Here is a 15,005-nt window from a genome sequence, read left to right on the forward strand (position 1 = left end):
TTTAGTGAGTGATCTGATGAGTATTGATTCAGCAGAGTGGAATCAGTGCTGCTGGGGCGGACGGACTGTTCACACAGCTAATCTTTCCATTTAAATTATACATCTCTTTTAGAGCGAGCCAATGAGTGAGAGAGGCTGTGTTTCAATCCCTTCCTATACACATTTCCACCACTATTTCTATGCATGATGAAAAAAGGTACGAGGCCCGAAAATTGTATTAGGTAATCAAATATTTAGAAAGATTACCTTGAGGTGTGCACCGAATGAGACCCAGCCACAGTCAATAACAATCTTTATCCTCACTCCTGAAACCATGATGTTGTGTGCTCACCGAATAGGTGAAACTTTTCAGCCTATTCTGCAGAAATATAAATATTTCAACATTTGACTTTTAGCACCTTGGGCTATTTTTCACACTTTATTTGAATGTGGTCACTCGCAACTTTTATGCACGAAGCAATATTTTTACCATACCGGTTTAATGTTCAATAAATGAGCCATATCCTTGCTTCTAGTTCACCCATAAACTCTCTCTCTCTCTCTCTCTCTCTCTCTCTCTCTCTGGCTCTCTGCAGAGCTGATTGGCAGTCATTGTGCTGGAGGGTGAAATATGACTCTAATGTGTTTATCTGTAAACTGTGCAGTGTGCGTTATAAAGTGCCATTCTCGCTCCATACGACACAGCTGATTACGACGGCCTCGCTTAGTTTAGCCCTGGAGATAGAGAGAAAATGCGGAAGAGGAACGACTCTATCACTCCTCTTTTCGGCCCGACAGCATCAAACCGTGTCCGTTCGATCGCTCACTTCACATCAGCGCCATTGGCGGGTAACTATTTCAGAGCGCTCTGACCATTAAGGGCTTCGTAATAAAACAATGAAACAATTAAATTGTGTGGACGCATGCAGGAATTGCTTTTTAAACAGGTTTTTCATGCTTCACCGGACTGGGAGGGTGACTCCATTCCACGAGTCTTAAGAGAATAATCATATTACGGACTAATCGCTCGCACCGTATGCTTGACCAATCAAATTAACAAGTCAACTTCAGAGTAATTTGCTTTTCTAGTCTGCGAAGTCTGAGCCACACAGGCTTGCAATGGGATGGAAGGATGCGCTCTTGGGAAAACGAATGAGATCAGTGGCATTGGTAGCTTGTAGAGTCTCAGTGGTGAAACACACACGCACACACTCATGAAGAGCAAACGGTTCAGGTGTACAACTATGCAGAGAGATGATTTCCCTGGTGTGTGTGTTTGTGTGTGAGAGAGAAAGAGAGAGAGAGAGAGAGTGTTTGTGTGCATTAGACGAGGAATTCATGTCAGAGTGTTTAAAGCTGGATTTGTGGGTCGGAGGGGTCCGACTGTGCACATCTGTTGAGAATTAGAAATCGAAACCTATTTACAGAGCTTATGTACGTAAACTCAACCTATGTGTCTGACGTGAAATCGAAACCTTTTTCACTGACAATCTCTTTTTCGGCTCCCTGGACTGAAGCATTACAGAATATGAGCCCGAGCCTGTTTACTGAAGCTTTCAGCAGACAAACTCTAACAAGGGAGGAAGGCCGAGACCTGAAAAAAAGAGAGAGAGAAAGAGAGGGAAGGAAAGAAAATGATGGAAAAAGAGATTGGATATCATGCTCAAAGTGCGATTATTCTCTCGCCCTTCTTATTTTTTCTCTATTTCTTTCCCGCCCTCTTGGTCCATCAGCGGTGGTCATGATTAGAATGAAATTGAATTACTGCAGGCATGAATTTACCCCAACTCTCCGGCACTGAGAGAGAGAGATAGATAGATAGATAGATAGATAGATAGATAGATAGATAGATAGATAGATAGATAGATAGATAGATAGATAGATAGATAGATAGATAGATAGATAGATAGAAAGATAGATAGATAGATAGATAGATAGATAGATAGATAGATAGATAGATAGATAGATAGATAGATAGATAGATAGATAGATAGATAGATAGATAGTGTGAAAATTCAGATGCTTAGACATTAATGTACCTCAGGCTGCCATGACAGTCAAATAAATGTGAATTTGAGATTTAATTGAACGGAGAGATAAGAAAGAGAAATAGAAGTGGCAGACTTGCCGGAGAGAGAGATTGAGGGAAAGACAGAAATGAGCTCTGAATTTGTCACGGGTCTGATTTATAAATATAGTGACACACACTGTTTTTTTTTTCTTCTTCTCGCCTTCGGCCTCTTATAGTCCATATTATTCCATCCGTCTCGCTTTTGTTTTTCTCCTATTTATTGCTCTCCTATTCCAGCCACATGTGCTGAGTATTCATTCATTGAATGAGTTATTTATATTTTTTAAATTAACCTTTGACCTTTTATTTGCTCTTTCTTCATTGCTTTTTTTTTCAGATTTTCTGACATATAGCAATACATATGGTATATTTTTGCTATCAATTATTTGAATATGTTTTTAAATAACATATATATTAAGTAAAATTTCATTTTTTTATGTTTATTTATTGAATTATTTAACATTTATTTAAAAATGTATATATATATATATATATATATATATATATATATATATATATATATATATATATATATATATATATATATATATATATATATACACACACACATATATATATAGGCCCGTAGCCAGCCTGGCGAAGGGGTGTTTTTTGTTTTGTTTTTTGCATCAGTTTCTATTTGATTATGAGGGTTAAATATTGCATTGTAGTGACATTTTTATACTTATTTTAAAATACAAATTTATTACATCATTAGAAAAGATATATTTCATTAGAAAAAAATAGGAATCTGTTAAAGTTTTAAATTAAATACTCTAGGGGTAAAAATTGTGGCCTATTGTCATTTATTAGGCAAATAACAAACTGGCAGCACATTCAGTCGTCCTCAGTCTGAATGTGGCCCTTTAAATTATAAAAAAATGAAAATGTAATAATAATAATAATAATAATAATAATAAAAGCACTTCATGGTTTTTCTAGCCTTTCTTGTAAAATAAGTGCATATAATTAAAGATTCATGGAAAAAAACTTGCCAAATTAGTATTTAAATGTATTTAATTTGGGTCACTTTTGGTGCTTCACACCTTTTTATTAGTCATTTTTCATTTGAAGAATAAGGTCCATATATATATATATATATATATATATATATATATATATATATATATATATATATATATATATATATATATATATATATATATATATATATATATATATATATGTATGTATATATATATATATATATATATATATATATATATATATATATATATATATATGTGTGTGTGTGTGTGTGTGTGTGTGTGTGTGTGTGTGTGTGTGTGTGTACAGTGTTCAGCATATATAAGTACACCAAATTAATGTTTTTAATGAGAAGCTATACAATATTATATGTGTGCATATATATATATTACATTATATTACATATATATACATTAGTCAGTACTGAAGCCAAATCTGTAGCTTATCTAACACAATAACTTACGAAAACGATCCAAAAACTAGAACACCCAAATTTATATGTTATAGAAAAATATTAAATACAAATTAAAAAAAGAGGAAAATTCAAGAGAAACAAAAAAATAAAATGTTGTTGAAATTTTGTAGTCAGCAATATTTTGCTTGAATTTAATGTAATTTCTTTCAACTTCTAAATATGTTTGGTGACTAAATATTATTTTTAAAAATATATCTGTTTAAAAAAAATTTTATTAAATTTTTTAGGCATATTTGCCTACATTAACTATATATATATATATATATATATATATATATATATATATATATATATATATATATATATATATATATATATATATATATATATATATATATATATATATATATATATTCACATTTATAAACATTAATATCACTAAGAATTAGCATTTTTGTTTTAGTTTCAACCATGGGGCTTGACAGATTATTTTGTTTCTCTGTTTTAATTTCAGTTTTTATTTCATTTGCTTCGGAATACGTTGAGGAACCAACAAAATTATTAATGTTTATATCTAAGTACATCTCACTTTTAAGCAAAACAGCTCTAAACTGTTCTGTGATTTTTTTTACACTTTATATCGAATAAATATTTTATAAAAGTATTTTGGAATATAAAATTGCTATGAGTTGCCATATGTCAAAAATAATTGTATTCCAAATTTTAAATTTATATTACAAAAATTCCTTTGAGATGTCATTTAGTCATTATAGACTGCCAGATAAAATTAAACAAACAAACAATTAAAAATTGTAAAAATGTAAAATTGTTGTAATATAAAATTCAATATCTAATCATGTTATTTAATTTAAGATGACTTTCATTCATTTTCCTTCAGCTTAGTCCCTTTATTCATCAGAGATTGCCACAGCAGAAGGAATCGCCAACCAGCATATGTTTTAACCAGAGGATGCCCTTCCAGCTGCAACCCAGTACTGGGAAACATTAGGATGATATGTGATATAGTAAAAAGGTAAAAGAGCCCCAGTCATCTCGCTAGCTGGACCCTGATTAAAAGAAGCAGCATGTCATACAATAATAACTCTCTGTATCAGTGTTTTGGTTCTGTCTGTCCCTTCAGTTATAAGCCCATAATGTGTGACATTTTCATACTGAAAGCACTTTGCCAGCTTGTGAATTACATCCATGTGTATGTATTACTGTGCTGAAATATGTAATTAGCATAAACACACGGGAGAAGTTTCTCATTTAAATATGTCATCCTCATGAATATTTGATGAGATCTTACAGCACCTTTTTAGTTTCCTTCTTACGAGGGTGTATTTGGGCGTCTGCGGCGCGCTGAAGCCGGAATGGCCTCGTCTGCATATGCCAGCGTGCCAGGATTCAGGCTCCAGTGCTTCTTATTCATCTCTCAGTGACGGCGATGACACTGCTGAAGATCTCATCCAGCACATCACCGCAAGAGCCCTGAGGAATGGATGGGAACCTGCAGTCGTAATCAGCGCAATGGACACAGATCATCATTATGGGCCTTCTAATGTTTCGCCTGAGCTTTAGTGGCTGATGGATTGGAGGCGTGAACTCTGCAAATGTGAAAAAGAGGAGATAATGCGTTCTTGTGCTTACAGTGAGAGCATGTCTGTGTGTTTATGTGTCCGCTGGTGAATTATTCACCACCACACCACTGTTTTGTTGAATTGTGATGTGTTTTCAAAACACTCTCGCACTGAGCTCTCTAATTAGCTGGGAAACAGTTGTAGAGTTAGAAAAATTACACGTTTTATGACCTTGAATTTTACAATGCAATTAGCGATAATTATTTTTTGTGCCATGACCAATTAAAGGCAGATATCAAGTATATATGATTCCTTTTAAGCCAATTTTGACCTGATAATGCAGTGAACTTATTTAATGCGTGAATGCACACAAGAAGACGTTTCTTTTAAAAGATTATTTTGAAGTTTAATATTTGGCAAAATTATTGCTGCCAGTTGAAGTTATTCATAGATGACTGCAAATCATATCTAATTTAAAGAAGAATATAAGAGTCCATAATCAAACATCCAGTATTGGCCAATAGTAATGTGAATTAGTGAGAAATTTGGCAAATAGCAGTTTTACACTATTTGCTGGTAAATATTTAAGATCCGAGGGCAATAGGTAGGCAAGCAGTGGCGCAGTAGGTAGTGCTGTCTCCTCACAGCAAGAAGGTCACTGGGTCGCTGGTTTGAGCCTCGGCTCAGTTGGCGTTTCTGTGTGGAGTTTGCATGTTCTCCCTGTGTTCGCGTGGGTTTCCTCCGGGTACTCCGGTTTCCCCTCACAGTCCAAAGACATGCGGTACAGGTGAATTGGGTAGGCTAAATTGTCTGTAGTGTATGAGTGTGTGTGTGAATGTGTGTGTGAATGTTTCCCAGAGATAGGCTGTGGCTGGAAGGGCATCAGCTGCGTAAAAAATTGCTGGATAAGTTGGTGGTTCATTCCGCTGTGGCGACCCCGGATTAATAAAGGGACTAAGCCGACAAGAAAATGAAATGAAATGAATATTTAAGATCCAGGATACAGTATTTAAACAGACAGTTTTAAAGTATATTGACACCCATATAAATATGTCACTTATATTTTATTATCTTATTCAGTTTAATATTATGTATTATTATTAAATAAATAGATGGTGGTGATATTTTCTTGAGAGTTTGGTCACAATTTATGACTTAGTGAGGTGTGGTTTTGGTCAGTTTTGTAATAAAATTGTGAAATGTTCCTGTTTAGTTAAACGACATAAACTGAAGTTGGTAAAGTAATAAATTTGCAAAATATTGCAGAGTATCACAATATACATGTATCACAAAACTATCATGACTTAAGTGTCTTGATAATATTGTATTGTGCGGACTCTGGAGATTTCCACCCCCACAGGATACTATAAAACAATCCTTAATATGTAAAATATCAATCAAAAATGGAAAATCTGCACTCTTAGAAATAAAGGTACAAAACATCTCATTTGGGTGGTACATTTTTCTTTTTAACAGGTCCTTAAAAGGTACATGCTAATGGCTAAATAGAACAGTTAAGAAAGTTAAAACGATTCTAAGGGCCCACGCCGTTTTGGGGCCCTCAAAGTTACTATTAGAGGGCCTAATCAATTCACCTGCACACACTCTTTAATTTTGTCTGCGACCCCATTCTCCCCGGTCTTCAATTAGTCCTTTACACAGCACCCACTGCTTTTCGGTTTTGTCCCTTACACCCACTAATGCCAACCCCCCTAAAACCCCTTGCATTTTGTCCGTGACTACCTCACTGTCGTCTACGACAGTCCTCAAGTTCATCTGTGACACTTGACCCATCCCCATCGAACCCCCCGGCCCTTGCCCTTCCCTTGCGTCTGTGACAGCTTCCATCAGAATGTTTTCAAAGGGCCCGTCCTGCTTAAAGTAACTTAAAGATACAAAAGTCAACCTTAATAGTTACATAAGTGTAACCTAAAGGTATTAATGACCACCTGTATGGTACAAAAAGTGTACCTTTTAAAAAGGTACCACACCAGTGACAGATTTTGTGCCTTTATTTCAGAGAGAGTGTTATCATTTACTCTTTCTTATCTCCTTCTATACTTTTTAAAATTTAGTTTTATTTTATTTTTTTCTGTGGAGCACAATCTTCTTTCCAATGAATCCAGTGCAATCCAGAAACAACACTGGTCGATGTTTTCTTTCATTGCTTAGATGAAAGACACACAGATGTGCTGTTGTCTTCCTTAGAAAAAAAATATGACAAGAAAGTGAGTAAATATGGGCTTTCAAACTGAAGGAGCATTTAGTTCCTACAAACCTTGATGAAAAACCTACTTTTTGTCAAATCCGCATCACAGGAATTGGTGTCAGTCTAAATTATACGAACACCTACTGTTATTTTGAGACTAATTAAAGTCTATGCCAGCCCTGTACGAACTATCAGTGACATTACTGTACATTGTATTGGATAAATAGATGCAATAGAAATTCATTCATCTTCCAGTTGTTGATTTAATTAAATTGTCATGCATAATGTTAATGCTATCCAATTTACACTATTTCAGAGTTCCTCGTGAAGGGGCAAATCAACCAAGCAAGATAACCTAAAGGGGAAAAAAACTAAAGGGAAAAAAACAGCCTGTTGGCTATTTCCTATAAAAAGTTCCTATAACTATCCAGTTTAAAAGCCCCAAATGATGCGTGATCTGTTTTCATTTTTTTCCCTTCGGCTTTCATTATATTTGAAAAAAATATATATAATGGAAATAAATGAACCAATACTTTCAACACATCTTTATGTTCCCACAAGAAAAAAGCAAGTCATATAATATTATAAGAGTGAGCCAATGATGACACAATAATGCTTTCATTTTTGGGTGTACGGTTCCTTCAAGGGAACTTTAGAAACTACATTAAAGGTCAAACCAAATTGTCCCAAAGAAGTGATTCGCCCATGGGCCATAAAGGATGGCTGAGAAAGGAAATGGGAAGAGAGTCTGACCTTGTTGCAGCTCACCGTCTCCTTTCCTTCACCCACAATAAGTGAGAATCGTCCTCTGCTGCACCAAACCTATTTATGATAGATTGCACTCTGGAATTATTTACGACAAAGGAAGTCTGGACATTTGGAGAGAATCCATTCTCCAGACACCCACAAATTCATCCTCGCTTTAACACAGAGGGCAGTTTTCCACCTGAGGAGATGAAGTTTGAAATGACCTCCGGACACACATCAACAGCTGCCCCGCTTTTCCAGGCCACGTATGCACTCGCTCTTCCTCTGAAAGGGAACCGTATTGTTAGGGGAGCTATTCTAATTAGAGTTAATTACCGCAGACTCTCTCCTCTCAGTGGTAAAGTGAGCGTTCTGTCACACGACTGTAATAGAGACAGAAATAGAAACGGGAGACAGGGAGACGGAATGTTTGAAGGGGATTTAGATAGTGAGCGTGTGTGTGTGAAGTTGTGTCTCAGGTACATTTTACCACGTCAGGATTGGTGGAATCATTATCTGTCACTTTGACGGACTGGGTTGTGCATTTTCCATCACACTCTATTTTCTTGTGTCAGTAAAATGTTGTAATGCTTGACATTTTTTTTTTATTTGACATTTGATACCAAGAGCTCTATTGCTCTTCCCAAGCGCTGTGCTTATGACATTTTTGCTTATGACAGTCTGGAAGAAGATCTGTGAAATATCTTTTATCCGGTTTCAGAAATCCTTTTCTACTATTGCCTTGCAAAATATCGTGTTGTGACCAAAACATTTTTGTTTTCATGTCCAAATCGATTTTTTTTCATGTCAACAATATATAATCAGCTTGATAGATTTTTCTAATGTGGTAAACTTGCTCACAGTGACCTTGTATAATGATGCAGAGTGCTCGGGTGTTCACAGTAAAAAAAGAAATAAGTTGTCTTTACTTTTAAAAAGTAATCTGTATCCAGTTGTGGAAAAAGTACTGAAAAATCATACTTAAGTAAAAGTACAATTACTTGCCTAAAAATGTAGTGCAAGTAGAGTAAAAGTATCTGTTGTAAATATTACTCAAAGTATGAGTAAAAAGTACACCTTTCAAAAGTACTCAAGTAGTGAGTAGTGAGTATTACGCTATGCATTTACATGTAATTTGTGGATGTAAATAATTGTGGATTTAGTTATTTTCCAGCAGGCACACAACGTCATAAGGCGTTAATATTAGGTTATATTTAGGTCATGACGTCAGGTAACCAAAATTCAATGTCTAGCCAGCATCAAAGGACAACTTTATTTTGATGTCCTATGTTAAATGACGTTGATTTTTGGTTGATTTCAGCTTGTGTTGGAAAGTGACCAAAATCCAACGTCCTGCCAACATCTTAAACCAGCTTCATATTGATGTCAAATACTGACATTTATTCGTCAGGTGATAACGTCTGAGAGACGTCATAGTGGTCACGTCCTCTAAACGTCAAGATGTAACATCATTAGATGTTGATATTTGGTTGATTTGAGGTTGGACGTTAAACATTGATGTCGGCCAGACATTGGGTTCTGACATCAACCCGATTTTCATTTCCAAGTAAAATGGAACATCCCCAGGACGTTGGGGTACAAATTTAATCTGACGTCATGTTGACTTCTTGTGCTTGCTGGGTGTTTGGGTAATTTTGGTCTTCATACCATAAACATCTGTCATTTTCTCATCAGTGACATGCATCTAAACAGTCTCTAGGTCAATGCATATAGAGATTTTGGACATCTTCTCGGTCACTTTTAATGCTTTCAAACAGCTTGCTGGAATTATAAAGTGCTCATGTCTTGAAGTAGTTCATTATTAAGTGCTTGAGTGCTTTTGAGGCAACATTTTTAATAACTTTTTTTAATGTAAACTAACTGATGATGACTTTACAGTGTATGAATCATTTGGAACACATCACAGTAAAACTGTTGAAAGACTTGCATAAGCATGCAAAAATGTCATGATAGCTTCATAAATTCAAATGGTGTTTCTTTTCTTCTCCCAATTGCATTTGTTGACACTATTGGTTAGGTTTAGTGTAGGGGTGATCAGTGATGGGCAGTATTTATGATACATGTATTTAAAATATGTATTTCAAATACAAAACAGTATTTTGTAATTTGTATTTGATAGGGTTTATGAAAATGGGTTAATATTTTGTATCAAAATACTTTAGTGTCTTTTATTTTTGTATTTTTTTTAAATACTGTAAATACTTTGCAAGAAGCCTACATGATGACATCATAAAAGTGTGGCTTCTGATTGGTGCTTTCGCAGTTACTTGCCTAGGCTTGAGATCAGAAAATTGACTAATATTAAAGAAGGTGGCCAATGCTTGGAGTTTAGATGGAAATTATGCAGCACACATAAAGAAAATAACAGACAAATGGCATTTGGGAGCAATTCCACAATCATTGAAAATACTATACTGCACAAGGCTATGACCAGTTATTTAATGGCAGTATAGTGTACAATTCTAAGGCATCTTTGCTTAGTAAATGAGATGGAATAAAACATTAGTAAAAAAAGGAATATGGAGCCTTCAGCACTTAATCATTATCAGTCTCAGTGCTGCAGGTGGAAATGTAAAGGAAGCTCAAAAATAAAAATAAAAACTAAAGATGGTGCATTGCTCAGGAGAATGAGTAAAGAGCATAAATAATAGTAGTTTCAGATGGATTGCAGACAACATTAAATTAAGTCATACAATGACGATTCTTACAATACTTCATTGGATTCACATGCCAGTAGTTGATCTGCAGGTTGTGCATTGAAGAGTAAAGTTGAATATTTTAGTAGTTTTCTGAAATCATGTGTTTACATTAGGTATTGAAGATTTCAGTTGCAAAAAAAAACTATTGTTATATTATTTAATATTGAGAAAAAAATTCAAATAACCTCTTCATATATCATCCTTATAAAATATATAAATAAAATTTATATATACTGTATATATATATATATATATATATATATATATATATATATATATATATATATATATATATATATATATATATATATATATATATATATATATATATATATATATATATATATATATATATAAGAGATAGTGTCAATTTTACATTACTATGTTCTAACTCATTATGTGCATTACATGGTTTTTACAGTGATTTAAGAGATCATCTGCAAGGCGACTTTCTGCGTGGAATTTGAAGAAAACGTACAGTAAAATCAGAAACAAAGGTTTATGGCTACCTACTTTTGTACAGGTGAATGAGATGGCAGAAAAGCTGACTTAAGCTTGCTCTGAGAAACACTGTTGCTTTCAAACATTGTAAACTTCACCGAGTCAGTTTAATGGAGAAGGGATTGATCAAATATGCCTATTGATAGAAGGTTTGCAAAGAACTATCATGCTCCCATGTAAAAGTATTTTGTAATGTTTTTAAAATACAAAATTCAGTATTTTATTTTGATACATTTGTGGCTTCTGTATTTTGTAGTTTATTTTGATACATGTAAAATTGAGCTATTTAGTATTTTATTTTAAAATACATTTCAATGTATTTTTGCCCATCCCTAGGGGTGACATCCTTGTGCAGAAAGTCCAGAAGCAAGACTCATATAGGACAAATAAAACACTGTAATTTCTGTGAGGTCTTTGATAGGAAACCACATCAGTTCACAAAAGAAAGTTGTTCTACATAAGTTGATGTCTGTGAAGTAAAAATATGTCATAATTAGACATTTATAAATACAATTTGCAATGTTGTGTATGCAAATATAGAACAAGTAAGTTGATAAAACTTTACTTAAACACTGAAAAACGATTTTGCTGTATTTTCTGCAATCAGGGTTTGCGACAGGCAGAGGGAGGGACGGACAGAGATAGAAAGCGGCTGATGAGAGAGAAACAGATTGAGGGAAATGGGAGAGGGAGGCTGCAGAAATGAAGGGGTCAGTCCAAGGAGATAAGGAGGGAGTTAAATAAGAAAAGCACCCGAGAAAAACTAGTATTTTACATATGGCCCAGTGACAGCTCAGAGGGAGGGAGAGAAAGAAAGGACAAACTGAAAAAGAAAAAATACTGGAAAGATAGCGAAATGTAGAAGAATGTTGAGCAAGCAAGGATACAGGAAGGGGATAGACAGTAAAAGCAAAAGCAAAATGAATTACACTACATGACCCTTACAAAGATCAATGTGCTGCTATGATGATGCTAGCAGACACACTTGTGAAGAATACAGGATAAACTCACCTCTAAAAATAAATGTAAAACAATATCCAATTTATTCATTTTCCTTCAGCTTAGTTATGTTATTCACCAGGGGTCGCCACAGCAGATTAAACCACCAACATATCTAGCATACGTTTTACAAAGTGGATGTCCTTCCAGCTGCAACTCAGTACAGGGAAACACCCATACACACTCAGACACATTCATACACTACAGCCAATTTTGTTTATTCAATTCACCTATACCACATGTCTCTGGACTGGAAACCCACCCGAACACGGGGAGAATATGCAATATATCGTTGCATATATATATATCGATTTCTTGTTTTAAATACTTTTCTATAAATGTTTGTTGTTGTTGTTGTTGTTAAAACCGGACCAACTATTTACTTCTTCCCTTTATTTGTCAAAGCAAAAACGGGGGAATATTGTCCGGAATATGAAACTGAGAGCTCTCTCAGATCCCAGACGGTCCCCCGTATTTGTCATGACCTAGCTGAATACTGTGACAAATGAAGAGAGGCCATGAACAGGTTGGTGTGCTTGTAACAACAACAAAAAAAAGTAAAATAAATAGAAAAGTGGTCGGCCATAGCAGGAAGAACAGCAGACTCATCATACCGATATGACTAAAACAAACAATATATAATTTCACTTTTCTTGCAGAGAATTGCAAAGTAACATTTTTTTTTACATTAGACATGAGGAGGTCTGAGATCAAGTTCTCATAATACAATCCAAAAAGTGTAATCCAAAGACATGATGTGAAATATCTAAACAAACTTGTTCTAATGAAGTCAAATAAAAGTGTTAAGTTCACCTTAAAGTGATTTCTAAGGGTCATATAAGGGTAAAAATAGTAGCAAGTGCATATTAGGGCTAGGCGATTTGGCCTAACATCAACATCTTGATTAATTGAACACTTGCAGTCGATTCCGATTAATGAACGATTATTTTATTTATTTATTTTTTGCCCTCAAAGTTCACTGACATGTTTTGGACACTAAATATGCCCACATATTACATGTGAAAATACATGTGAAATAACTGACAAAATCGTCCTGGAAATTTAGATCAATTATTGGTTCTGAATTTTGATTACTTTTCGATTAATCGCCCAGCCCTAGTGCATATATTAAAATGTTCTTGTGATATGTTGATAACAAATTTATACAGGTGTCTCTGTTGCTAAAAGCGATGTCCAACAGTATATACTTTATTTATTTCTGTCGGTGGCTGTAGCTTGTATTCCTCATTTGTGGGGACCAAATGTCCCCATAAGTATGCCAATAACAGTCCATTTTGACCTTGTAGGGACTTTTTTTTTTTTGTCTGAATGAGAAAAAAACACTCATTAATCACACAGATGAAGCATTTTCAAAACTTAAAAATGCAGACTGTTTCCTGTGAGGGTTGTGTTTAGCGGTAGGGTTGGGGCCGAGGGATTGAGTATATAGTCAGTAAAAAATGTCATTACATCTAAAAAAAAAAAAAAGTCATAGAATAGTTGTGTATGTATCCAAATACAAGCTATGCGCTTTCCTCTCAACGACTAAAAACAAAAATAGCATTGTCTTTATCTTGTCTTTGTAACATAATAAAGTGAAGCATTTTTATTCAACGTTTCCCGTTATCTCTCAAAAGTGCCTTCCTTTCTCCTTTTTGTTTTTATTTTTGTCTTTTGTGCCCAAACAAGCTCTTGATTAGTGTTTGTGAAAGTCGTCTTTATCTCCAGCACATCTCGGTCTCTCTCCGATGCGTTCAGTTTGTTCTGCTTTGCGCGTTACCGTGAGGAATGTGAACTTGTTGGACTTGTACATGGAGAGGATGGCGTTTTTGTTGTTGTTGAATGGAGTGCACTATAAAGGGACTGTGAAAAGTGTCTCTCTCTCTCTCTCTCTTGTTCTCTGATATTAAATTTTCATCCCCTGTAGCTGAGCGAGAGGAAAGGCTGCCCGCTGACAATGGAAAGAAAGGGAAATAAATAGAAAGGGAGCTGTTTGTGCGTATATGCGTACGCTTTCAGTGTTTTGTATGAATAAGCTCTTTTTCTGTATTTTAGAGCTCATTATCTTCGTGAGTCATAAATCACGTTTCAGTTACAGATATAAACCTCTGCTAATAAATTTCTTTTTATGAAAAAAATAGGAATATCATTTTCTCAACATGAAGTATGTCATCAGGTAGGGCTAGGATTATGGCCTATATTGACCTTGTGGAGACTGAAGTGGATTTATTTCCATGTTGTATGTAATAGTAATGTCTTTTTTTTAATGTGTGAGCATTGGACATTCTGAAGCAATTACTTGGCTTTTAGTTTATGAAAATAAATTGGAAAATGATTGTGTTCATGTTAAAAAGACAACTGTTCTCAGATAATGATCTGAAAATGTAATATAAGAACATTGCTGATCTGTAAAATGTCATTCTGGTCCCTTTAACCTCACATTTTCATTTTTTTTTTTTTTATGGAAGTTTTTTTTTTTTTTTTAATAGCTTGCAGAATATTTATTTATTTATTTATTTATTATTTTTTTTCTTATAATCAATCATCTTGCTTAGAATTTTTAGTTTTGTATTTAAAGTTTCATCAATAATTGAACTTTCATTGATTCTTTCATCCATTTTCGTTTGACTTATTCCCTTTATTCACCAGAGGTCACCACAGCGGAATGAATTGCCAACTTATCCAGCATATGTTTTACACCGTGGATGCCCTTCTAACTGCAATCCAGTACTGGGAAACATCCTTACACACATCATACAGCCAATTTAGTTTATTCAGTTCACCTACTTTATACAAT

The 15,005-nt window shown here is 34.5% G+C and overlaps 1 protein-coding gene and 1 long non-coding RNA gene across 3 annotated transcripts in view; both read left to right on the forward strand.

The window, feature by feature from the left end:
- efna3b (ephrin-A3b) overlaps positions 1–15,005 on the forward strand; it is a 104,562-nt gene that overhangs the window by 47,620 nt on the left and 41,937 nt on the right.
- On the forward strand, positions 4,351–10,523 carry LOC147840271 (uncharacterized). The gene is made up of 2 exons (XR_015511383.1): positions 4,351–5,542; positions 9,684–10,523. It is a non-coding gene; the product is annotated as an uncharacterized LOC147840271 (long non-coding RNA).

Source organism: Danio rerio, chromosome 16, assembly GCF_052040795.2.
Source record: "Danio rerio strain M-AB ecotype USA chromosome 16, GRCz13ab, whole genome shotgun sequence".
In the NCBI taxonomy this organism is placed as follows: domain Eukaryota; kingdom Metazoa; phylum Chordata; class Actinopteri; order Cypriniformes; family Danionidae; genus Danio; species Danio rerio.